General features: G+C 36.4%; 1 protein-coding gene and 1 long non-coding RNA gene across 20 annotated transcripts in view; one reads left to right on the plus strand and one right to left on the minus strand.

The window, feature by feature from the left end:
- Positions 1-26,645, plus strand: part of cadps2 (Ca++-dependent secretion activator 2) — a 350,912-nt gene that overhangs the window by 22,334 nt on the left and 301,933 nt on the right. The gene's annotated exons all lie outside the window — the stretch shown is intronic.
- Positions 24,712-26,645, minus strand: part of LOC147830912 (uncharacterized) — a 125,008-nt gene continuing 123,074 nt past the window's right edge. Inside the window, exon 3 of the long non-coding RNA XR_015526645.1 lies at positions 24,712-24,882. This is a non-coding gene — a long non-coding RNA (uncharacterized LOC147830912). The remainder of the gene's footprint in view (positions 24,883-26,645) is intronic.

The raw sequence follows: 26,645 nt of genomic DNA on the forward strand, positions 1-26,645 counted from the left end.
TTATTATTATAATTTTCCATATCTGCAATGCCTGTATTTTGGCATTTTTTGCAGACCACTTAGAATCCAACATGGAAATCAATGTTTTCTTCATTGGCATTGATTGTTTTGAAATTCAAATGGCATTAACATGCCTGTGTTTTTATTTCTGTAATAAATATGGCTGTCAAGCCAGGATTTTGATGGTTTATTGTGGGTATGTTGTTTACATGAAGAAATCTGTGTTACAAGTTAAAAAAATTTGTAATAATGAATTATATTTTGAATTTAAACAGTATTTGTCTTGCGTTTACATAAATTTTACACTCTAATAGCCAAAATTACAAGTTTCAGTCTTTTAAATGCGATTAATCGCGATTAATTTTTTTTAAAAGTGCGATTAATTAGTTAATTTTTTTTATCGATTGACAGCACTAATATATATATATATATATATATATATATATATATATATATATATATATATAAATATTTAAAACCTTACTTTATGTTCATGTACCTCAACACCTAATACAGATTTTTTTGGCCATTGTAGTGGTGTGAAGTAGTGGAAAGCCTTTGGTTTCTTGAGCTCAGATTAAGTTGAGGGCTTGAAATTCAAGGCTTCAGAGAGGGCTTGAAATATGAGAGAGGAGAGTGCAGATGAGGAGATCGAGGGGTTGGCTCAGCCACTTTAAAGAATGACAGAAGGTCGAGAGCACAAGGAGTAAGAAGAGCTTGTCAAGGGACACGGGTTAAAAGCATAATTGCAAGCGCCTTATCTGGGTAACAGTTTTCAGACTTGCCAGCATTTTGCCTGAGGTTACCGGAAGCTCCCTGTTCCCTTCTGCCTCACGTTTTGTATGACTCAGAGCAGAATGGTACCAGATAGGGGGTTGAAAAAAGAAGCGAAGAGGTGTGAAGCGATTGCGGAAGTGGATGCTGCTGAATGAGAGGAGGTGAATGTGAGCAATTGCCCATAAATGACATCTGTATGCAGATAAATGTGCAGCAGCCATCCACCTACATACCCTTGAGAGACAGCATGTCAATATATCACTTCAAACGAGGGACATTCTCTGGTGCAGAGATGCTGGAAACCAATAAGTCGAGATTTGAATGCTGTCCACTCCAGAAAGTGTTAGTGTGCTCTGCTACAATAATTACATGAGTCCTGTTGGATAGGACCTGTGGGTCCTCAACATAAAGTCTTAGAATTTTATGGAACATGATCTTTTCTTAATATTCAAATGATTTTTGGCATAAAAGAAAAATCTGTCATTTTGACCCATACAATATACAGTATTTTTAGCTATTGCCAAAAATATACGTGCAACATAAGATGGTCATAAATGTATTATTTAAAGTTATTAAAATAAAAACAAAGCCTTACAAAATTGTATCATTTAATAAACTAATTATTATTACAAAAAAAAAAAAAGTTTCGGCCAAGTGCATCCAGTATTTTAGTTTTCATTTTCATCGTTCCTGTGCATTCTTAAGGGTCAGGGTTCCGAGGGTCAGATCACATGATTTTTATCTTCGGTTACAAAAGTCACCATGTGAAATCTTTTTTTTTTTTTTTGCTTCTTTGATAAAATCTTGACTTGTCATGGGTAACAAATGTGCCAGACTGCTCATTCATTCACGATCAGACATCTTGTGACGTCTACGACTTGGAATGGGCCGGTATAAGATTCTGATGGTATGATAACCTTGGATTAAAAAAAAATCACGCCTTCCCGGTATCGTTATTACTGCTCTAAAATATATTCTTTTGAATCCTCTGGGTAAAAAACAATAACTGTTTTTTTTATTTTATTTACAATTTATTTTATTTTAGGAAAAAAAAATTTTACAATTAAAAATGGCATCTTTGGGTATATTTTCTGCTGTAGATACTGTTGTCCTAAAAAAACAACAACAAAAAAGCAAGTAAAAAATTGTACACATGCCAAAGGAACTGTATTACAGAAAATTTTGAAGGTTTTAAAACCTTGAATTTTCAAAACCGCAGTATACCTTAAAAACAGTTATCGTCCCATGCTTATCTACAGCAAGCGTTATTAGCCAAAGCAATCACAAGTGTTGCTATAGCGATATTTCTTATGTCCATTTCAAATTTATTTACTTATTTCAATCTCATTAAACAGTGATGTTTGCTGACAATTAATAACTACATTATTTAATGGCATTCATTATGACGTGGATAGGATCAAACTTATGATTCCTTTTTAATGTTACGATATTTTCTTTGTAATCTAAATGTATATTTTTTCTGCCATTATTTACTTAATAAACACACCCTTGCCTAAACTTGCTGCGATTAAGGCGTAGAAAATGAATGCACATCAGCATAACATAATCTTTAAAATATTGACATATTAACAAATTTGTAAATATATGACAGAGATTTGTGATACAAACACATTGAAGCATTCATTAAATCCTTATTTTCCTCAGAGCAAAACATACGGTGTCAGGGAGAGCTTAACATGTTGCAATTTAAGAAAGCACATGCAATTACAAAAAAACACCAGCAAATAAAGAAACGATCTTCATCAATTTGACAGCACACGTGTTGCAAACTGGTCACAACACAAACAACTGAAGAAACGTGCAGCAAATTGGTCATGTCAATACAGGGTCCTTCATGTTTTTGGGTCTCCTAGACACATTTCTGTTATGTGGATATTTGCAAGTGTTAAATATATTTTTGAAACTAACTATCTTTAGTATAATTTTTATCTTAATTTTAATGTATCTTTTGTTGTCCAGTTATCTATAAACAAGAATAATGAATAACATTTTAGGTAAAGCGCTTCAAAACAAGTCCGCTGTATGCGACAAAACACTAATTGCATTAATATTGCGTTGGTTTGTTAAATAAAATAATAATCTAGCCTAAATAACATTCTAAGTGAGTAGAAGCCTACATTAAACTACTTTCACTGTTAATGACACTGTTAATGATACTTTTATAATGTATTCACCGCATAGAACATGTTTCTAGATTACATCTGGAAAAACAAACTCTGTTGGATGGATGAGAGAACTCAGAAACTCGTTAAGAGAATGGATATGTCTGCATATTTGTGCCAGTCTGTTAGATACAATTGCTTAAAACACCTTAAAATATGCAGTTTATTTTTTTGATTACCTGACCCAAATTATGTGTTACCCACATGACGGAACTCGTTGTAAAGAACAATAAAAAAGTTAAACATGCCAGGCTTTTTGCGATTATGTTGTAAGGCGTCATATTACACAAGAAGTAATAATTGAATCTTGTGATGTGATGCTTTTTTGTCATTCACGAATCCGTAAGCCATCTTAAACGTCATGGAAATCATGCCAACATCATGTGATCTGACCAGGAATAAATGTTTTTTTTTCCCGGTGTCAATGTTTCTCAAAAATGGGTCGTATTAGACTTTTAGTATTAGTCTACACGACTCTGTCGCACCAGTCCAACCGAGAAGTGCAAAACCTTCAGAACATCTTATCCGCTTCTTTCAACAAAGTATGACACATTCTCAAAGCAGTGTAAAGGTTTGGAAATGAGCAGGAACAGCTGAAAACATGGTGTGGGCGTGTAAACGTTCACAAACACACACACACACACACACAGCATGCATTGCTTTATCTGTGGTAAGCAGAGGGAAGCTTCAGGGCAATGTAGTCGTGACAGACCTGTAGGACCGCAAGCTCTCTGTGGTACTTCCTCCCTGCTGTTACCCACAGTGCCTTCACGGTGAGTTCCCATGGGAAAGGACCAATGAGATCCAAACATGACACATTAAATCAGTGTTTTTGCCTTAGAAGACGGTGAAACAAAGTAAAAAGGGACAAATAGTAGAAGACTACAGTGTTGCCAACTGTTTTCATTGGAAAGTATCTAAACTCTGCTTACAGTTGCTAAATGTTGCTAAGGCCCCATTCACACAGGGCGTCAGCTTCAATGCTTCCCATTCACTTTAAATGAGTAACGTCAGGTGTGGCCGAACTGCATTGTGGATCTGTCACGTGCTCAACTTTTCAAGCACCGATGGAAGCGTCAGCCAATCAGATCGATATATGCAAATACACCAGCTCAGACAGTCCTATTGCTGACTAATTTCACTGGCTAATACTGCTATGATGTTCCCCAACTTCAGAAACGTCCTCTGCTAAGCGTTGACGATGAAGCTCAGTGTGTATGGGGTGTAAATGTCATGTAGATAATAGATCCTATTCAACAATCAATTCATAACTTTCTAGTCTAATATTATTTACTGTTATCAAGGCAAATATTAAATACATCAATTATTTTAAATGAGTTATTTGTTATATGTTTAAAAATGTGTTGAAAAAAATCTGCTCTCCATTAAACAGAAATTGGGGAAAAAAATAAACGGGGGCTAAAAATTCTGACTTTAACTTGAAAGGAATATATAAACCTATCAGTTTACAATATACTGATGCCCTGTTTCTCTAGGCTTTATTGGTGATAATTGTAAGCAATGTTGAACCATTATTGCCTTTTTAGCTTATAAGTAGAGAACAGAAAATAGCCACAGACACAGTATTTTTAGTAAGTGTACTTTTTAGTTTTTATTCTTGCCATAATAAAAAAATATATAATTGTATTGAAACCCAAGTTCATTCATTCATTCATTTTCTTGTCGGTTTAGTCCCTTTATTAATCCAGGGTCGCCACAGCGGAATGAACCGCCAATTTATCCAGCAATTTTTTACGCAGTGGATGCCCTTCCAGCGCATACCCATCCAGCGGATACCCATCTCTGAGAAACATCCACACACACATTCACACACTCATACACTACGGACAATTTAGCCTACCCAATTCACCTGTACCGCATGTCTTTGGACTGTGGGGGAAACCGGAGCACCCAGAAGAAACCCACCTTTTGCTGAATATTAGTGTTAATTATCAATAATGGCCATTATAACACTATAGCGTACAATAAGTTTGTACATTATAGGAAATAAAGGCAAGCAATCAGTCAATATACAGATTGTACGTGGTTCCAATAATTATTAACTTATCTTTGCGCTCACCCAAAACACGTTACCTGAGAGCAAGTAATAGATTCAAAAGACCAAACTCGGGAAATTTGTCGTTAGAAATAGTCAACAAGATGAAGATGAGCTTAGATCCACCGGGAGATCCTTGATGAACACTCCGAGCACAGCTCTCATCTAGGTAGATTTGCTACAGCGCATGCCAGAGTGTGTGTGTGTGTGTGGTCAAGTGATGTGCGTTTTCAGCGTTTTGGTGTAGACGGAGAGATGTTCAGAAAGGCTGGGTCAAACGCTAGTTTGGACGCGGATCGTTTTCATTCTAAAACGTTTTGAAACTAAAATGCATCAGTGCGACCTATGTAAGCAGTGCTGTCCATGCCCATTGAATAGAGCAGATGCAGGGAGAGATCATGAGGCTATACCAGGTAAGCAATACCTCACACTTTCAGGACTTTGGCCCAAAAGTTGCTAGTCCCCATTTTGAAATAAAAACACTGAAGGGATCTGGTGAGAAGGAAGGTGTGAAATCTAGTGACAAAGTTCAGGGACTAGCTCTAGAAGTAAACTAGAACTTTAGCATTAGGTTGACCAATATTTGTTTGATTTAATGACAGATGTATTAGTCCTCTTTATGAGCTGTGACTGATGGTACTGTACATATAAAGCAACTTGTTTATTACTTGGCCATGTTGCTGTTTGTGAAAGGATTTGGGTACTTTCTTTCATGGTTATCCACCCACTACATTCTACCAGTTGAGCTATTTTCGGTCAGGCATATGTGTGGGCTTCCTGTCTTTTGAGTCTGATTCTTTTGGCTGGCCTAGAGTGCTATTCTTTTTCATGTAGTGTCTCCATCAACTGCAACCTAATTGTGCCACTACTTAGAAACCCTCTCATCTTTGAAAGAATAGCCATGGGGAGATGTTTTGCTCCCCCCCCCCATCTTCAATATCATTCAGCCAGTCGCTTGTCTCATCTGATTGTCTGATCTGTCTTTGTTCCCTGCTGTCACTTTTTCTCTGTCTTGAACTTTTATTTGAAAGTCACTTCCGTCTATAGAATTCTGACTTGTTTACTTGATTCAGTAAAGTCAATACTAATTCTGATTTGAGATCATTTACTTTTCTCATCTTATTGTGCTAAAGTGTTGTTTCTTACCACTTTTGAAATGACTTTGCTTTTTAGCTGTGACATGATGATTGCATGGGCTATTGTGTTTTTTAGTCTAATTTACCCTTACAGATAGTTTGCCAATGGCCAATAATAGTATCGTTTATTTTGTTTATAGGGCACTTATGATGAAAATCAACTTTTTAAAGCTCATTGGACAGAACTGTGTGTAGGTATAGTGTGTCCACAGTCATATTGGATTGATAAAAACTCCTGAATTTCCTGACGTTAGAATAGGATCCCAATCCCTCCCGTTTTAAGGCCCACTGCAATGTGATGTAAGAGTGCGGTTTCCCCGCCCACCAAATTGATTGACTTATTAGCATGTCTCCGTAGCAACGCGTATAATCATATCAACAAGACAGGACATGTGCAAAGCAACTAGAAATAATAGATCTGTTCAGCTTGCTGTGATCATCAGTCATCTTCAAATGTGACCAAGAAGGAGTTTTACAAGTTTAAAACCTTTATAAAACCTTGTATGTTTGTGAAAAATACATTAAAATTGCTTTGTAATTCAACATCATACCTGCATAGTTTCAATACAATTCTAAAAGAAGACACTTCAATCCCGGTTTGTGAACTTGTGTTCCTGTGCACGCGCTAACTTTATAACGACATTGTTTGTGACTCGTTGTTGCAGAAAGGCTTGAATTAACTCTACAACAAATATATCAAATAAAAGTTCTTACTGTAGTAAGGTAGATCTGCTTCATTCTTGTATGTCACTGTGCTGTTTATTTACATAAAGGCTACTACTCTGACACACCTGTGTGAACGGTAAGAGGGGAGAACATTTGCATTAAAGGCACGGGCAAAAAAAACAGCTACAAAGTCTTAACAACTCAAATTTACCCGATTTAAAAAAAAAAGTATAATAAGTAATTTGATCTGTATTTTCATCTGAAACTTTACAGACACATTTTGGAGACAAAAAAGACTTATTTAAAATCTTCAAAAAGGGGTACAATAGGTGCCCTTTAAGCTAAGAAAAAAAACACCCAAAGCACTGGCTCTGAACCAGGAAAAGTACTTCTTAAGTAGCACTTGAAATTTAGTACTGTGTACATCTTGTCACTTTATACATTTTTTTTCCTGATCTGATAACTGTCTTATTTTTTGGAAACATTTCCATTTCCACTTGATCGCATAAATGATTCTCCACATTTAAAATCCTCTAAACCAGTGATATCAAACTCTGGGACGCCTGCAGCTCTGCATAGTTAAGCTCCAACCTTCCCTGACTCACACCTGTCTAATAGTCTCTAGTAGTCTTGAACACCTTGACATTGGATTAGCTGTGTTTGATTAGGTTGGGAGCAAAACTATGCAGAGTTGCAGCCCTCCATGAATTGAGTTTGAGACCCATGCTCTTAACGGATATGATTCCGATCTTCAAATATTGCACTATATTTAAATACAGAAATGCCAACTGACCCAGTCGGGGCTCGAACCAGTGACCTTCTTGCTGTGATGCAATTTTTTTTATTTATTTACTTTATTTATTCATACAGGGACAATGTACAACATGACATGTTGTGCCAGAGTTAGCTATAAAGCTAATTTACATCTGTAGTCCCTGGGGACTACCCAGGGACTACATCTGTAGTCCCTTGTGCTACCCACTGCGCCAGCTGGAATGAACCGCCAACTTATCCAGCATATGTTTTACACAGCGAATACCTTTCCAGTTGCAAATCATCACTGGGACACATCTATACCTACTCATTCACACTCTTACACTACGGACCTGTACCCAATTCACCTATAGCGCATGTCTTTGCAAACTCCACAGTCCACACAGAAATGCCAACTGACCTACCCAATGCTCGAACCAGTGACCTTGCTGTGAGGTGATCGTGCTACCCACTGCACCATCTTGTCAGCAGTTCATTTTACATTATTTTTTAAATTCATAATGATTAATGCCCGATTAAAAATAGAATGGAATAATAAAAAAATAAAATAAAAACAAAACGGTATGTGGTGTTGTTTTAAGTGTTGCATTGACAGTATCTGACGTCTAGCCCATAACATGCCTTCACAGATTTTTCTTTCAAATGTATAAATTTTTTCACATTTCGGGAGGAGTAAAATGTTCATTTGTTCCATTAAAAAACATGTATTTATTTATTTTTTGATTATAGATTTATCACGTATATCAAATATCATTATGAAAATATGAATCTGTTAACTTAGCATATTAGCTGCATCCCGAATCGCATACTCATGCACTATTCTACGCTATTTTGAAGTATAAATAGTGTTAGCGTTCACACTGAAAACTCTAAAAATAGTAAGTGCACTTTACTTACCCGGATGATGCACTCATTCAGCTGGTAAAATGAAGTGCGTAATGATGGACAATACATGCACTCAACGACTGCAGTTTTGCTCACGTAGCAAAAGGGGTGGAGCTATCGGGTGCACAGGTTGGCTAACTTTTATTTATTTTGGATGGTGAAAGCAAAATTCTCCTACAAGAGTGGTATATAGCGCCTCCCGATGGTGAATGCGGTTACACTCACGGCAGGTATTATTTGATAGTTTGGTCATTCATTTCTCTGATTTGGCAACTGTCAAACGTCATCAGGGAAACAGTTTGAATTTCCCCTTAGTAAAAAAACATTAGTGTGCTATTTGGGATGACACTGCATACATATGCTAACCTGTTGAGTGTGTAAGTGCATAAGTACATAGTGCATGGTGTATAGTGTGCCATTTGAGACGCAGCTATTATCACTTAGTAGGCAAATAACAAACTGCCCAAAGCACATTCACATTTTTCTCCGTTTCAGAATTTGGCTATTTAAAATTATATATATATATATATATATATATATATATATATATATATATATATATATATATATATATATATATATATATATGTGTATATATATATATATATATATATATATATATATATATAAATATATATATGTGTGTGTATATATATATATATATATATGTGTGTATATATGTGTATATATGTGTATGTATGTATGTATGTGATAAAGAGCTTTATGATTTTCAACAAAAGCCAAATTTATGGATAACATCAATAGCCAAATTAGTCTTCAAATTCATCTTAATATGTGCCTCTTTTGGTGCTTCACACCTTTTTATTGGTCATCAGATTGTATGTTTACTAGCACAGCTGGATGTTGGACCCATGAAAAAGTTATTGTTTGCATTGGCCACAACTGACTAGCTGAAGTGACACTGATTTGATGGTCAACAGAGGATTCCGCTGGGTCTTAAAGCCTTTTTCGATGGGTTAAATTCATAATTTGTAATGGCATTGCAGTCAAAATAGGACAAATTAACTCATGTATAGGACAAATTCTTCACCTTTGTAATTGATGGGTGGGTCTTTCGGATGCCTGTTGTCAGGAAGTAAGAACCACTTGTTCTTGTTCACATAATGCTGAAGTATAACATTGGTTCAGATTTTTCTTATTTTGGTATGAACACTATAGCTTCTAATCTGTGTCTTTTCAAATTATGATGCTCTGAGAGGTCATGTTATTTTCCCAAGTTTTCTTTGTCTATACAAATTATGATGGGCTGCATCAGGGCCGGAGTGGGACTCCTTTTCAGCCCTGGAGTTTCAAGCCTTTGACCGGCCTACCTCAGTTCATGACAGACTATGTTAAAATAACATCATTTCCTATTCAGATTCTAATGGCACTATCACATCTTTTTCAAGAAAACATCTGCTTTAGAACTTCAAATGTTTAACAACCCTAACAGTATTATATGTCTTAATAATAAAATAAAAAAAAGAAATCATTTTGTAACGCAACGTGCCGACCACTGGATCACAACGGCGCCGTTATGCTGATGCGGTTGGAATAAAAAAAAAAAATGGCTAAACCTTTTTCTCCCCTTTTTAGATTTCTAATCAAGTTCTGTCAGATTTATTAGTGTAGTGAATCATCTGATTTTCATTGAGCAGTTGTAATATTCATTAATATTAATTGCTCTAATTCTTATATTCACTAAGGTGCCACTGTTTAGGTTTGAATGATAGTTACATCATCCTTAACCTGCAGGCTGCATTTTGCTCACGTGGCTGCGAGAAAATAAATAAAAAGAGCGGAAAAATTATTAATAAAAAGAGTGAGGCTATGGTTAAATAAATATATGAAAAAAGTGAGACTGCTGAGAGTGCAAGAAGCTAGGGACATCTGCCCTCGCGGCCTAAAATTAGACCGGCCCACCGGGAATTCCTCAGGTCCTCCCGATTAGCCAATCCGGGCCTGGGCTGCATGAACACATTATTGCTCATTATCTCCATCTATACAAACTACAGCGTGCTGCATAAACATGTTGTATAGATTTTCAATATAGAACATTTGAACATTTATAGCTTAGCACTTTTGATGGCGCGTTTGTGTGGCTGGAAAAGATGCAGTGACATCAGACCTGGTTCTTTGGTGGCTCTCTCTAGCTGGTGAACCAGCTTCGAACCACCAATAGCAATGGCTTCAAACTAGCACAGCTAGTTTGTGCTGGTGAAAAAAAGGGTACATTCAGAAGGTCTGAACACTTTTATGTGCCAGTCAATTTTTATTAGCTAAAATTTACCTTTCAGCATTTCTTTTTTTTAATATTTTGATTATTTTAAGTTAATTTAAGTGACATTACTGATGCTAGATGAGAATGTGGTTAATGTTGGCTTTAATCATGAACTGGGCCATGCAAAAAATGAAGACCTTCATTATACAATGGAAAGGAAATGGCTGAATAAACAGCTGAATTTCCTCCTTGACCTCTGGCAGAAAGTAGTGCTGATAACTTTCAGTTAAAGAGTACAGGTGCTTGCATTTTATAAAGTTATATTGGTTCTCTCAAGTAGAGGTTTACAACAATACAAACCTGTATGTAAGAAACACTGAGGTTTGAGTGGCTATTTGGTGCCATTTCACAATGAATTTTCACTAATGGGCTTGAACAAAGGCTCGTGGCGGAGACAGGAGCAGTCATCAGGGTTGTTAGCACTGCATGTTGTTCTGTGACAAATGTCTTCTGTGTTTCTTCTCCATTAGCTCTCAATGGTGCCGGTGGGAATCACTGTCGTGTACACGTTCACACATTTTCTTTCCTCTCCCTATTGCCTGTTTCTCTGTGACTCTTTATTTTAGCCTGTTGATCCTTATAGGAGTTTTTATGGGTGGATGTTTTGTTTAGAAGAACAATTGCAGCCAGTATGGTGATATTTAGAGATTCTTATATAGAGTATTTGTCACAAGGATGTAATTCATTTTGTGAGCTTGGCAGAGTTGTAAGTTTAAAGGGAGAGTTTATCTAAAAAACAAACAAACAAAAAAAATCTATTAACTATTAACATTTAATGTATTTACCCTCAGGCTATTCAAGTTCAATGTGGCATTTTTCCTCTTGTAGAACATTAAAGATTTAAAAATTAAATGAATGAACCAAATGAATTTAAAATTCTGGGCTGAAATAGAAACCAAAATTTCTGAATGCACTTAGCAGAAGCCGAAATTGAATGTGCATTCATTCATTCATTTTCTTGTTGGCTTAGTCCCTTTATTAATCCGGGGTCGCCACAGTGGAATGAACCGCCAACTTATCCAGCAAGTTTTTACACAGCGGATGCACTTCCAGCCACAACCCATCTCTGGGAAACATCCACACACACATTCACACACACTCATACACTACGGACAATTTAGCCTACCCAATTCACCTGTACCACATGTCTTTGGACTGTGGGGGAAAACGGAGCACCCGGAGGAAACCCACGTGAACGCAAGGAGAACATGCAAACTCCACACAGAAACACCAACTGAGCCGCGGATCGAACCAGCGACCTTCTTGCTGTGAGGCGACAGCACTACCTTTTTACTAGAGTAATTTTGCATGACTATTTAAATTTAAAGTAACTCACTTTTAAATTGCACTGATTAAAAAAAAAAATAAATACAAAAATAAACACAGGCCATTTTTTTTTTACTGACAAGTAAACGTGTCAAGATGCGTCATTTTCCCAGTGTTGCCATGACAGCACAGTAGCGTTGTTGCAAGCAGCAGGAACAAGAATACTACATAGAAAATACCTGTCGGCACAATGTTCATGTAGACTGTGCTTTTCTTGGTGAGCGTGTGTGGTGCATGCACAGGGCCGGAGTGGGCCTCCTTTTCAGCCCTGGAGTTTCAAGCCTCAGACCGGCCCACCTCAGTTCACGACTGACTATATTAAAATAAGGTCTTTTCCAATTCAGTTTCTAATTACACTATCATGTCTTTTTTTTGAGAAAACAGCTGCTTTAGAACTTCAAATGTTCAACAACATTAACAGTATTATATGTCTTAACAATAAAAATGAAAAAAATAAATTATTCAGACGAGGATCAAACCCGGGTCGGCGGTGTCATAACCTAATGTGCTAACCACTGGACTGTCTCATCTGAGTTATATCATCATTAACCTGCAGGCTGCATCTTGCCCATAGATAAAAAGAGCAGAGCTGCAGTAAAATAATGAATAAGAAGACGGTGGTCAAGTAAATAAATAAATTAATTTAAAAAGTGTGACTGCTGAGAGCAACAGATTCTGGAGCTAGGGACACCGGCCCTCGCGGCCAAAAAACGAACCGGCCCACTGGAAATTCTCTCCGGTCCTCCCGATTAGCCAATCCGGGCCTATGCATGCATACAGTAGACTTGTCCATGAGTTTAATATCCAAAGACAAGAATATTGAGCTATTTTCAAATTTGAGCGTGCAAAAGCTAGCCACGAAAATATTTAGCATAACAACTTAGCATGACAAACGATGCTTCTGAAGAGGATCACTTATGACACCTTTAATGTAAACACGGCTCACTATAGACCATTTTGAGGGATGTAAACAAAAACATGTGTATATGTGCTTCATCGACTACAGCAAGGCCTTCGACTGCGTCAATCATGGCAAAGCTATGGAAATGTCTGAAGCAGATGGGCATCCCGCAGCATTTAATAGATCTGACAGGGTCACTCTATGACAATCAAAATGCCACGGTCAGGACGGCATTTGGCAACACTGACTGGTTTGGGATTGAGAAAGGTGTTTGACATGGATGCATTTTATCGCATACCCTGTTCAAACTGTATACCGAAATGGTCATGAGGCTATGCAATCTAGACGAGTCACCAATCTGAGTTAGGATCGGCGGGAGAAACATTAACAACCTTCGTTATGTCGATGATACGACCCTGATGGCAGAAAGTGAAAAGGACCTCAAATATCTGGTCCAAAGAGTAAAAGAAGATAGTGAACACATGGGACTATACCTCAACATTAAGAAAACGAAGGTAATGACAACAGCAAGAAATGATACTGTCCACATAACAATTGACAATGAGAAAATCGAGTCAGTCCAAGATTTCATCTTCCTTGGATCGAAGATCGACCACAATGGCGAGTCAGGGCCAGAGATCGAACGAAGAATCGCAATTGGCCGCAGTGCAATGCAAAGAATGGCGAAGGTATGTAAAAGCAAGGACATCAGCATTTTTAACAAAGATCAGAATAATCAATGCCGTTCAATGTCTTTTTCCCAATCTCTGTGTGTGCATGTGAGAGCTGGATACTCAAGAAGAAATACAGAAAGAAGATCGATGCTTTCGAATTGTGGTGCTGGAGGCGAATGATGTGCATACCATGGACAGCAAGGATCACAAACAAAACGATCCTGGAGCATGTCAAACAAAATGTATCGCTAGAGGTCAAAATCACCGAGCAGCGGCTCTCGTTCTTTGGTCATACCATGCGAGCCAACTCCATGGAAACAGCTTTAATGATCGGTGCAGTCAGTGGATTGAGAGGAAGAGGGCGTCAGAGAACACGATGGCTGGACACAATCAAGACTGACACGAACTTGAACATGGAACAACTGAAAGAAGCAGTCAGAAATAGGAAAGCGTGGCAAATCATGATCCATAAAGTGGCAGAAAGTCAGCGTCGACTGATTGGCTTATCAAAAAGCAAAAAAGCAAACAAAAACAATGATCCCAACGCATTTCCTGCTTTACATTTTTAGTTTCCATAGCTTCCGAAAAACCAAAAAGGTCCACATGTTGATAAATAATGCTATGATATCTGTTCTAACATGAATATATTATTGAATGGCCTCTTGTTAGAGGTATAAAATAGTATGATAAGAAGCAGGAAATGTCCGTGGGTCAATGACATCACCACATTCAAATGGTCTATTGACCTTATTCTAAAATGCGGAAGTGCGCCTGTTTTTGCGATTGTCTTAGAACATCCGTTTCAGTCGCCTATGGGAGAAATGACAAGGAATAATAAACGGCAAAAAATGGTCAAACTACTTGCTCTACAAACAAATGTTTGCATGACTATACAGACCAAGAAGAATAATATAACAAGGAAATATCAGTTTGCAACATCAAACAGCGAAACGAGCAGTTTTTAATGTCTAAAAATGAATGGAAGTGAATGAGACCGGAAGTCTCGTGCCAAAAAGATTCAAATGGCAGCGCCCGCTCGTCTGCGGAGAAAAAGGTCAATATGAACGCTCCTGTAATTAGCTTTAACCTTTCTTAACCTTGCTTATGATTATTTTAGACCAGGGGTCACCAACCTTTATGAAACTGAGAGCTACTTTTTGGGTACCAATTAATGTGGAGGGCTACCAGTTTGATAAACACTTCTTAAATAACAAATTTGCTCAATTTACTTTTAATTATACTTTATGTTTTTGGTAATAATTAATGATATTCATCCATGTGAAGACAATGATTATGTTAATGATTCTCACAAAAGTTATCAAGAATAATTTAACAGGGTAGGAAATAGCCTGTATTTAATGTATCAATGTGCAACAATTTATTTTTAAATATCTCTGCAAATATTTACATTTTTAAATTATTACTTCTATATTAGATGAAGCTTACTGGTATAAGTGGTGCTATGGTGAACTATTTTAAAAACAGGACTGCGGGCAACACATGTGATCCTCGCGGGCTACCTGGTGCCCGCGGGCACCATGTTGGTGACCCGTTTTAGACTATTTAGTTAGTATTTGTAAAGAGGTCGATGCATGCATGGCTGTTTGTAAACCTTACAGCACCCTATGCTGTTAAAAACTTAACCCACCCTATTCAAGAGAGATTAGCAAAGCATTTTCAAAATCTCAGAATGAATACAGAATTGATTTCTTAAACATTTTTTTTTCACTACAGTATTACATGTTTGCTACTTTAATATGACATTAGTATTACAAGGGCAACAATTCAATGAGTTGAGTGATTTTGTCATTCCATGTTGTTTAGTCTTTAGTATACAGTAAAGTAATAATGAATACAATTGTATTGCAGATATTTTTGTATGTAGGTTGTTTTATTTTATTATAGTATTCACTTATATTACAACGGCATTTAGTGAAGCAATGCATTTGAGGCATGTTTGTTGAGGGAGTGTATGTGTTTGATTAGTAGGAGGAGTGTATGTTTTTCAAGACTTGGGAGCAGAGTGCCTGGTGACACCTGTTTTCTGACAGTCTTGTGCACTTGCTTTAGGCTCATGACATTTTTGTTTGAATATATATTTTTTAAGCAATTTGAGCACAGTAAAACCCAATAAATGAAGAGAACTCAAATCAACTGAGTACTGTAAAACCCAATAATGAAGAGAACTCAAATCAACTGAGTACTGTAACACCCAATAAGTAAACTCAAACCATTTGAAGAAACCAATTGCAACAATCCATTTGAGTTCAAAAACTAATCTATGTGAGTTCTGTGAACTTACACCATTTCAGTTGAAGTAATGAGGTAATGATTTAATTAACCCATTACCTTCAACACTGAGTTCAAAACTCTTTTCAAATGAGTAATATTAACTTTCAGTAAATTTGAGTTGACTACACTTATTTCATTTGATAAAGTTAACTGTTGGGTTTTATAGTGTACTGGTTGTTGTTGATCTAGTAATTTGATCTAGTAATTAGATTACAAAACGATAAGCCATCATTAGCCATGTTTTCATCCAAAGATGCAATTAAACTTCATGGTTTCCGCTACATTCATTCTTCCATGGCAGGCGCCACGCCAAAATTGATCCCGCCACGGCTACATTACAGCTTTCCATTCAAAAAATTCAGTCGTGTTTTTTAATAGTGGGTTATAATTGGACCAAAACGTTTTAAATGGTAAGTGAATTATAACACCGCAAACTTTTTTCTAACCATATTAGGACTGTGCGTTCATTGTTTAACCCTCTGAGGTTACTTGCTGATTGACTGACTGGCTGACAGGTGTGTATGATGCGTGAGGCCAACAAACACGACGTATAGCCGTTTCACTTTACTTCACTTATGTTTAGAATTTAAAAATGCATGGTGCTGTGCGTCACTGAGCGGCACTTCTTGTGTGCGACCTGCAGGCAAGTTTGTTATTTTATTTCCAATAGAGCGACACTCACGTGAGGCAAAGGCGCTCGCACTTTACAGCTGCACCTAGTTAAGATCACACTCACAGAGAGCTTCTGTGACCTCGAGAAATGCAAACGGGTGAAGTTTAAGGTAGACGCAATGAAAAGTACACTAGTTTGCAAACCTTCCTACAAACTAAGTTTGTAACTAAGTTACAAACAATAATTCCGATTAGAGCGATCATGTGATGAATGATGATCTTGTGTTGAGCCCAATGAGCCCTACATCTAAAATAGAGCAAGGGTGTTCTTTTAGTGACATCGCTTTGACTCGTTGACATGTTGAAAATGGCGGACGTGAAACGACAAACTGAGGATTAGGTGATGTGTGCCTGTCAATCAATATTTGTGGGCGGGGGGACCGCACTCTTACGTCAAGTTGCGGTCGATCTAAAAACCGCTCCAATCGGTCCACCGTTTTTATGTTGTTAAATTGACAAAAAAGGACTGTGTGTGTTTAAATCACCCCAATATGACGGTCCATACACTATACTTACACACATGTCTGTCCAAACAGCTGGAAAAAGTAGATTTTTTTTTTACCATAGGTGCCCTTTAATGTTATTTTCATGTGTTTACATAAATAAATATGGCCTCTGTGTAAATGCACAGTACAGTTATGATCTTACTGCCACATTATATTGTTATGATAACATGATATATGCCTTCAGTGATTTTTCTGAAGATAAATACCAAAATAGAAAGCAACTGGAACAACTAAACCAGTCTCTATCATCAATCTCATGAAACAATAGATCACGATGACATATGATGACGTGTGCAGGTGTTGTAGTGCTGTCCCATTTCTAACAGGCAAATTTTGAAGCCCCTCTCCTTTACACTCTGCTTCAAGGGCCAAGGGGAAGGGGTAGGGTACAAAAATAGAATTGGGATTGGGCCGCAGACATCCTGCACTCAAAAAAAACAACAACATTTTCTTTTATAAAATAAATAATAATAAATTATTCAACACAAATAAGTTTTTCTTTTTATATACATCAACAGGTTCCGAATAACTGAGTTAAGTTGTATTTAAGTAACAATGTAGAGCTAATGTAATGTTGAAATTCGCTTTAATGCATTAAGATATACTAATTAATCTTGATTCCATGCACACAAAAAAAGAGTCATTGGCGTTAGTTTAATTATGATATTTGCAGTTGAATTATCCTGTGAATATCTGTTGAACAATGTTTGTTGTTGTATCAATTAATCTTAATTTGTTAATTTAAAAGAAGAGTTTTTTCTAAAGAGTCAATTATTGTAGTTCAATAATTCTTTCTTTCAGTAACTTGTAGACAAGTCTGATCTCAGAACTCTTCTGCACACTGGTAACTTTGAAACGGAAATTAGTAATCTCTTCTAAATCTCTAAATGAAATGACCATTAAATTCTAGCAAGAATTTATTTGAAAACAACTAAAATGGCGTTTATAGTCTATAATTGTCTTAATGCAGTCCCATGCAAAGCATGCTGGAAACTATACATCCTCCAGGAAATTTAATACAGCTGTCATTGGTCAAATGAAATAACTTTACATTTCGCTATAAACACACACAATAACACACACACAATAACACACAATTACAACAAAGAGAAAGAGAAATTAGCATGCATTGAAGAGTCAAAGAGCCCATATAAAGCATCCACTTTTTCCACGATGGTTAAAGTTGACTATAAATTTAAGAATAAATTTGCCCAATTAACCTTATATATTAAAACCAAACCATTAATATTACATTGACTCAACTACAGTAATCAACATTTCACTGACTTCTTGTAATTAAATACTCTCTCTCTCTCTCTCTCTCTCTCTCTCTCTCTCTCTCTTTCAATTAATTAGTAATTGCTTTATTGGCATGACAAATGTTACAAATGTATTGCCAAAGCAATTTTAAAGTTTACATAAAAAGTAACATACATACAGTATATAATAAAAAACAGTACACACAGTAAATAGTAGTAAAAAAAAGGGGTGATATTTATATATAATAATTAAATAAAATTTTAACAATACATCATATTATTCAATATATCACATTAATATTCAATATATTATATTATTATTCAACATAATATATTATTCATACAAATCAATACAAATATAGATCAGAATAAACTTTACATTCAACAATCAACATTTTAGGATAAAACAGGATAAATAAATAGGATAAATCTTTCTCTCTCTCTCTCTCTCTCTCTCTCTCTCTCTCTCTCTCTCTCTCTCTCTCTCTCTCTGTCTCTCTCTCTCTCCTTCTTACATACATACACATACATATAGTTAAAGTCAGAATTATAAACCCCCTTGTTTATTTTTTCCCCCATTTTTTTGTTTAACGGAGAGAATATTTTTCTCACATTTCTAAACACAATAGTTTTAATAACTATTATGACTAATAACTGATTTATTTTATCTTGCCATGATGACAGTAAATAATATTTAACTAGATATTTTTCAAGACACTTCTATACTGCTTAAAGTGACATTTAAAGGCTTAAGGTCAATTAGGTTAACTAGGCATGCTAGTTTAATTAGGCAAGTTTTTGTATAACAGTGGTATTTTCTTTAGACTATCGGGAAAAAAAATAGCTCAAAGGGGCTAATCATTTTGATCTTAAAATGGTTTTTCAAAAATTAAAAAACTTGTTTTATTCTAGCCAAAATAAAACGAAAAGACTTTCTCAAGAAGAAAAAAAAAACATTGCATAATTTTGGAAATATTTAAAGAAGAAATTAAAGGGAGGCTAATTCTGACTTCAAGTGTGTGTGTGTGTGTGTGTGTGTGTGTGTGTGTGTGTGTGTGTGTGTGTGTGTGTGTGTGTGTGTGTGTGTGTGTGTGTGTGTGTGTGTGTTTGTGTGTGTAAAATAGAAAGCAACTTACTGCAGCTGAATTGCTGCAGACTGGTCCTTGGAAGCTTTCTCTCACCACACAGTGGATGATGTTGCCATGACGATGTAAGGGGGTTGTCATGTTCAGGGAGTGGCAAAAGCAAAACGCCATCAATGGAAGAATGTGTGAAAAGAGAACAAAAGAAAAATTAATTTTAAGAATGGCAAATAAAGAAACAATGTGGACAACCCGCTAGTGATGGGAAATAATAGCAAAGAAAACTTACAAATCCTGTACTAAGTGAGCAGCTTCACCCACTCAGAATCCCTTTAGGAGGATTAATGATGCTTATTAAATGCTTATGTTGTGCTTTTTTACTTTCTGGGTGTGTGAACTAGAGTAATCACGAAATGTAGGTCTACATTTTTTGTAGCACAATAATATTAGAGACTTTATGCCAAGGGAACTGGTCATTTTTGGTGCCACCCTCTTTGAACACCATTATTATGAATGAAATATAATTATATTTATATAAAATTGGATAGGTAGGAAAGATACACACTTTCATAGTATTTTGCCTTTCTCTTAAATTCAGAGCAACTGGCAGAGAAACTGCAGGCGGGGAGTTTTTATAATTACCTTATTAATTTAGTCAGTGCTGTCTTTTATGTGTTGTCATTACTGGTTGTAGCTACACACTGTGTCACATTTTATGACAGGCTCGAATTATGGAAAATTATTAGGGGGTTATGGGAAAGATGCCTCCAAGATGTCTAAATGCTATATTAATAAACAATTGTTTATACATTACTTTTCAAAAACTAGTAGATCTAATGCTTTCTTTTTACTGATCTCTGATTAACTGATCTCTGACAAATTCATACAAATTAACCACTAAACTGACAAAACATAAAACAGTTCCGTTTACTCATGAGATCAGGCAAACCTTTTCCTGTTTCTTTGTTACAAATACATATTTCCAACTTTCTATGCTTTTGTTCATGATTAAAATCTATGTATGACAGTATTGCCATTTTACTAATGATTTAGTTTATTTAACAAATGATTAACCCTATGGGGTCTGCAACCGCATATACTCAAACACAACACACAGACATGAGACATATCTAAAGAAAGCTTGAAGTGTCTATTTCTAAATGCAGTGAGTGCATGTTGAAAACAAATATTGTTTGATAAAGTAATCCTAATGAAGCCAACACTATGGGCTCTATTTTGACGGTCCATGCGCAAAGCGCAAAACGCAGGGCGCAAATGCTTTCAGGGCGTGTCAGGACGCGTTTTTGCTAATTTGAGGACGGGAAATCTGCCTTGCGCTTCGGCGCATGGTCTAAAAGGGTTGAGTTTATTTTTTAATGAGTTATAGGTGTGTTTTAAGAATAAACCAATTAGAGTTTCATCTCCCATTCCCTTTAAGAGTCAGCTGCGTCGTGCCAAGAGCGCATTCGCTATTAACAGGACGCAAAGTAAGTCTAAGTGGAAAAAATGAGCATTTCACAAGCAAACAGTTAACAGTTTTTTAACAGAAAACTGTTAAACAGAGCATCTACTGTGTGAGAATGAGAGATAATGGATCACTTTCACTTTCGCTCTTGGATAGGGAAACCTTTACGCACAGACATCAGTTAGTCTATAAATAAATACTTTTGTTTGTTAAGCGCAAATATTCGTTTCAAAACTATTTCTAAATTCAGTTCTAATTTCCAGCAAACAAATAAATGAATAATAATAGCAAAATGTCTTCAAAAACCTGAGTTATATCCTAAAACACATGCTGTGCCCCATATGGTCTAAAACCTGACAGGTGGGCAAATCAAAGCTTGTTTTTAATAAAACAAATATACATATGGATATAACAAATAATACTGCTAATAATAATAACATTATAGAAAATCAAATTGTTATGAATGAACTGAAAAAGCCTCCCGAGATGAAGAAGACTTAAAAGCAGTGGTTTTTCATATTTATGTAGGCTAGAAAATAAGATGTTTTGTAATATTTTAATCCTTTATATTTATATCCTGTATCTATTCTTATTATATCCTATATATATATCCTTAATATTAAAATTTTTTCATATGTAAAGATATTTGCCTATTTCTCTCTTGTGCGTATTAAGCAGTGTGTAAGCGAGGCGCAACTCTGCGCCGGAGTTTAGACCGGGTTAGTTTTGGTCTAATGAAAAATCTATTATAGTTTCTCAAAATAGCAACGCGCCAGCGGTCCGCCTCAGAACGCCTTCCTTTTTAGACCAGAACGCCTATGGGCGCAAAAATGAGCTCTAATGCATTTGCTATTTAAACAGCGTAGCGCAACGCCTCAAAACGACTCTTGCGCCAAGCTGAAACTACCAAAAGACTATTGCGCCGCGTCTTGCGCCACACTGCGCCGGGTGTATGATAGGGCCCAAAGTCTAGTTTCTCAGCCTAAGCACATTATTATTAATGCGACCATGCCCATGGGCCTTTGTTATTACAATCGTACACATGAGACGGCACAACATGTTAACTATGGTTTAAAAAAAAAATCAGTGGAATCTCCACAAATAAATGAGAGATATACTGTATATGAGATATACCTAATGTAGCTTAATAAGTTTTATTTCTGAATGTTCTGTAACATTGAAACACAGCAAAAAGAACAACCTGCTTTTATTCTAAAGTGAGAGCAATACATTTCTTTTGTTTGTTTATAACCTTTAAAGTAAATGTCTTCAAATAAAATGTATAAAATCTATAATCATTCATTCATTCATTTTCTTGTCAGCTTAGTCCCTTTATTAATCCGGGGTCGCCACAGCGTAATGAACCGCCAACTTATCCAGCAAGTTTTTATGCAGCGGATGCCCTTCCAGCCGCAACCCATTTCTGGGAAACATCCACACACACACATTCACACATACACTCATACACTACGGACAATTTAGCCTACCCAATTTACCTGTACCGCATGTCTTTGGACTGTGGGGGAAACCGGAGCACCTGGAGGAAACCCACGCGAAGGCAGGGAGAACATGCAAACTTCTCACAGAAAAACCAACTGATCCGAGGTTCGACCCAGCGACCTTCTTGCTGTGAGGCGACAGCACTACCTACTGCGCCACTGCCTCGCCACTATCTATAATCATTATATTTAAAAATTATATTAGTATTGCTTTTGGTTCAGAGTCACAGAGATGCGCTTGATGCATTTGCAACACTTTTACTTCCATTTACAGTTCACATTAGCAAAACACAAGCTGGAAGTGACATTCAATTCTGCTGTAGTCAACGTCCATACATCATGTTAAACCTATCCTGTCTGCATTTTGCACCCCAGACTAGAAGCACAGCATTGTGCGACTCAAGGTTTTGCATTGTGGCGTGTAAGTAATTGGAACATTGGACATGGGACAAAGAAGCGCATCGTCTTTTTAAAGTCTTAGGTTTGTCCATCTTTGTCCAAATGAAGCAAATTTGGCAGCATACATACATGTGCCTGTAAATGCTAGTTACTGTATTTTCCTTCCCAAGAATTGCAAAAGGATTATAAAATACTTTACAATAACGTTTTATTACAAAGTGTTAGTTAATGGAATAAAATCAACATTGGAAAGTGGGAAAAATCTGATTTATTACAATTACTATATTAATAATAGTTACAAAAATACAAATAGATTTGATTAGTTATAACTACATTTAATAAAACAGCTACAACTTGTAATCAGACTAATGCATTGATTGTAATGTGTTATTAGGCATTAACTAAGAAATTAACAACATCTTAATCTTAACTATTAGAACCTTGTTCCAATTGTTATCTTACAATAGCCCTAAAAATAGTGGCAGAATTTTCGAAATTCGGTGCTTATCCACGTGAGTAACAATTGAACCTTGTGAACTGTCAAAGACCCGATTAGAGAGAATCGCAGATTAGTCGCAGACAACCGTTAGATATTTGGCATTCTAAATATCTGGACCTGTCGACGATTCAAATCATGCCGTGTGAATCGTGTTCTGGTTGAAAATAACATCGCGATTACTTACAGCCAATGAGAGAGTAGCATCCACTATGGATATCTGAAGGCCAGCAGAGTGCTTCTTTTCAGTTAAGTTGTACCCAAGATGAAAATAGTGAAGAAACTAGTGAACAATTGTCAGGAGTACCCGTTTTTGTTTGACATGTCACCTGAGCAATATGACAATCGGGTCTAAAAAGAAAAAAAAAGTTGAGGAGAAATGGCTAATTCCCTTCATAGCCAGGTGAGCAAAATAAGTAAATTTTTCTGAATATTTTTCATTAGTTAAAAAACAAAAAGATTTACTACGTGACTTTGCGTTGTTTCCATGTCACTTCTCGCGTATGTTTGGTTGTGAGACATAGTTTGTGGATTGTTGTTGGCGATTCCTATTGTAAAGGCATGCAGTGTGAAACTCTGTCGCTGATTCATCTTGCAGTGTAAACAAAGCAGTAACAAAATGCTGCCCCACCTACTATACTACTACTTTAATCCCTTTTTTTTCTTTGCACCTCAATCCATGCTTCTGTGAGGGATATTTAGAGCGAGTCTGTCAACACGCTGCATTGCTTTACAAACAAGAGAGACTGGATCACTGACTCACGAAGCGACAAGGCCAAATCAATCACAACAGAAAGTGGATAAGCTGCGGAAAGTGAGATGACAAGCGAGTGCTACATACGGGAGATGCATGTGCTGTACTTTTGTAGTGTACTTACTTAGTGGTGATGTCCAAACAAGTGCTCAGTGGCTCTTACTGATTACTGCATAATGTGCGCCTGCAACCAGAAACGCATTCACAACATGGTAAACAGCACAGTTATGTGTTTGAATCTGCTTGGGATCTGTTTGTTTTTTGTTTTTTTTAGAAACGGATGTGTGCTAGAATGCTAATTTAAAGACTTCATGAGGCATCGCTTCAGATGCAAGACAGATTCATGACATCAAATCAAGGACATCCTGTAGGTTGCTAAAACTCGGTGGGAATTTACAGTGGTTATAAATCCGTTGACTGTTGTTGCACATTTAGTATCTGTTACATTTGCCTGAGGCCTCGCTTTGCTATTGACATGAAGGAAAATAAACAAAAGCTATTTGCTAGACAGCTTCATACTACCCTGCATCTTTAGGATGATTCTCATCTCAATGCAAAATTCATTATTAATTAATTAATTAATTAATTAATTCATTCATTCATTCATTCATTCATTCATACATTTTCTTTTCATTTTAGTCCCTTTATTAATCTGGGGTCGCCACAGCAGAATGAACCGCTAACTTATCAAGCATATGTTTTATGCAGCGGATGCCCTTCCAGCTGCAACCCATCTCTGGGAAACATCCATAAATATTTATACTCATACACTACGGACAATTTAGCCTACCCAATTCACCTGTACCGCATGTCTTTGGACTGTAGGGGAAACCGGAGCACCTAGAGGAAATCCACGATAATGTGGGGAGAACATGCAAACTCCACACAGAAACACCAACTGACCCAGCCGAGGCTCAAACCAGCGACTTTCTTGCTGTGAGGCGAATGTGCTACCCACAGCGCCACAGTAGCTATGTTTCCAACCAAAAATGCAAATGATCACAAAACTGGATTATCGCATAAAAGACGTGCGAATAAAGCTGCGTTTTTATTCAACGAGTCAAAGCGAACAAAATTGTCACTTCCTATTAACTAGCGCCAAATATTAACAGTAAAAACAGAATTTGCTGCAGTAGAAGAAGCTGTATAAATCTTTTCTTCATCTAATAAATGACTTGCTCCTCAGAAGGCAATCCTGACACGCAGTAAACGCGCGGTGGCGTTTGAAAGTGTCAGACGCGGAGCACAGACACTCTTGACTCTGGATGTCATTAATAAGATAATAACACTAATACTTAAATGGTAAGACGTTTTAGAATGACCAAAACAACATTTTAGATGGTTTACTTTGTGGTCAGCTTGCTGGTTTGTCTATTCACACACATTTTTTATCATCACATGATCTCTTATCACAAAATCACATGACCTTTTTTAATGCACACACTGAAAATTGTGTGGTAAAAGTGTATTCATTGTAGCTTTTGCTCATCTTTTCTTATCGAATAAAAAGTTTATCCTGCTCAGGTATGCGCATGCATTTTTTTAAATGCGCATTTTCAACATTTTTGCGCAGTATGGGGTTTCCATCAGCAGGTTTTTTATGTGCATATGCAAAATATGCATACAAATAGGTGGATAGAAATATAGCTAGTGACACCCCCGCATCCCTAATTCATTCAGATATTCATTCCTATTTAAAATAATAGCATTGTTTATTTATTTATTTTTAAACTATGATGATTTTGAAGTGAAATATGAGCTTAACATGTAATCGGCAACATGTGTTTGTGTTTCATACCACTGTTACTTGACAGTTCTTCACATTTAGTTTTATTTTACAAGCTCTCTGCCATAGCCAGTTTTCAAAATGGCTATCTTGGATGTATATGTATGATGAGTCATAACTATGATGTCTAAGAAAAGCAGTTAATGGTCCTGATTTCTAAAGCAGCCTCCTTTCATGCTCCCCGTGGGCAAATTTGATTGGAATCCCCCAAACAACATCAAAGCTCTGACTAATGTTTTTTTTTTTTTTTTTTTTTTGGAGAATAAAAAAAATATTTTGAATAAAGCTATTTATCAGAACATTATGGAATATGTTTGTTCGATAGTTCCTGCTGATTTTGCTGCAGCTTGCGTAGCACATCAAAGGATGGGGAAATAATTGTGTTTCTCTACTCGATGTTCATTACAAAACATCAGTAATACCAAAAAAAAAAGACACAACAAACAACATTTCATGAATGCATACAAGTAAAATTAGGTTATTTGTACTTAAGGAAAGCCATTCTTCATGAACATTACTATTAAATTGCAGTTACAGACTATCATTTTAGCAGTAAATGTAATTTTAATGAATACACGCTCAACACTTAGTTGATTTGTTGTGATAACAAACATTTTAAAAAGCCCATCTTTTATGGCCATTAATGCATAAAAAAAAAAAAAATGTCACCTTGTCCTTCAGTTGGTGTGGGTTTCCTCCGGGTGCTTCGATTTCCACCACAGTCCAAAGATATGCGATACGGATGAATTAAATAAGCTACATTGGCCATAGTGTAT

This window comes from Danio rerio, chromosome 25, assembly GCF_052040795.2.
Source record: "Danio rerio strain M-AB ecotype USA chromosome 25, GRCz13ab, whole genome shotgun sequence".
Taxonomy (NCBI): Eukaryota; Metazoa; Chordata; class Actinopteri; order Cypriniformes; family Danionidae; genus Danio; species Danio rerio.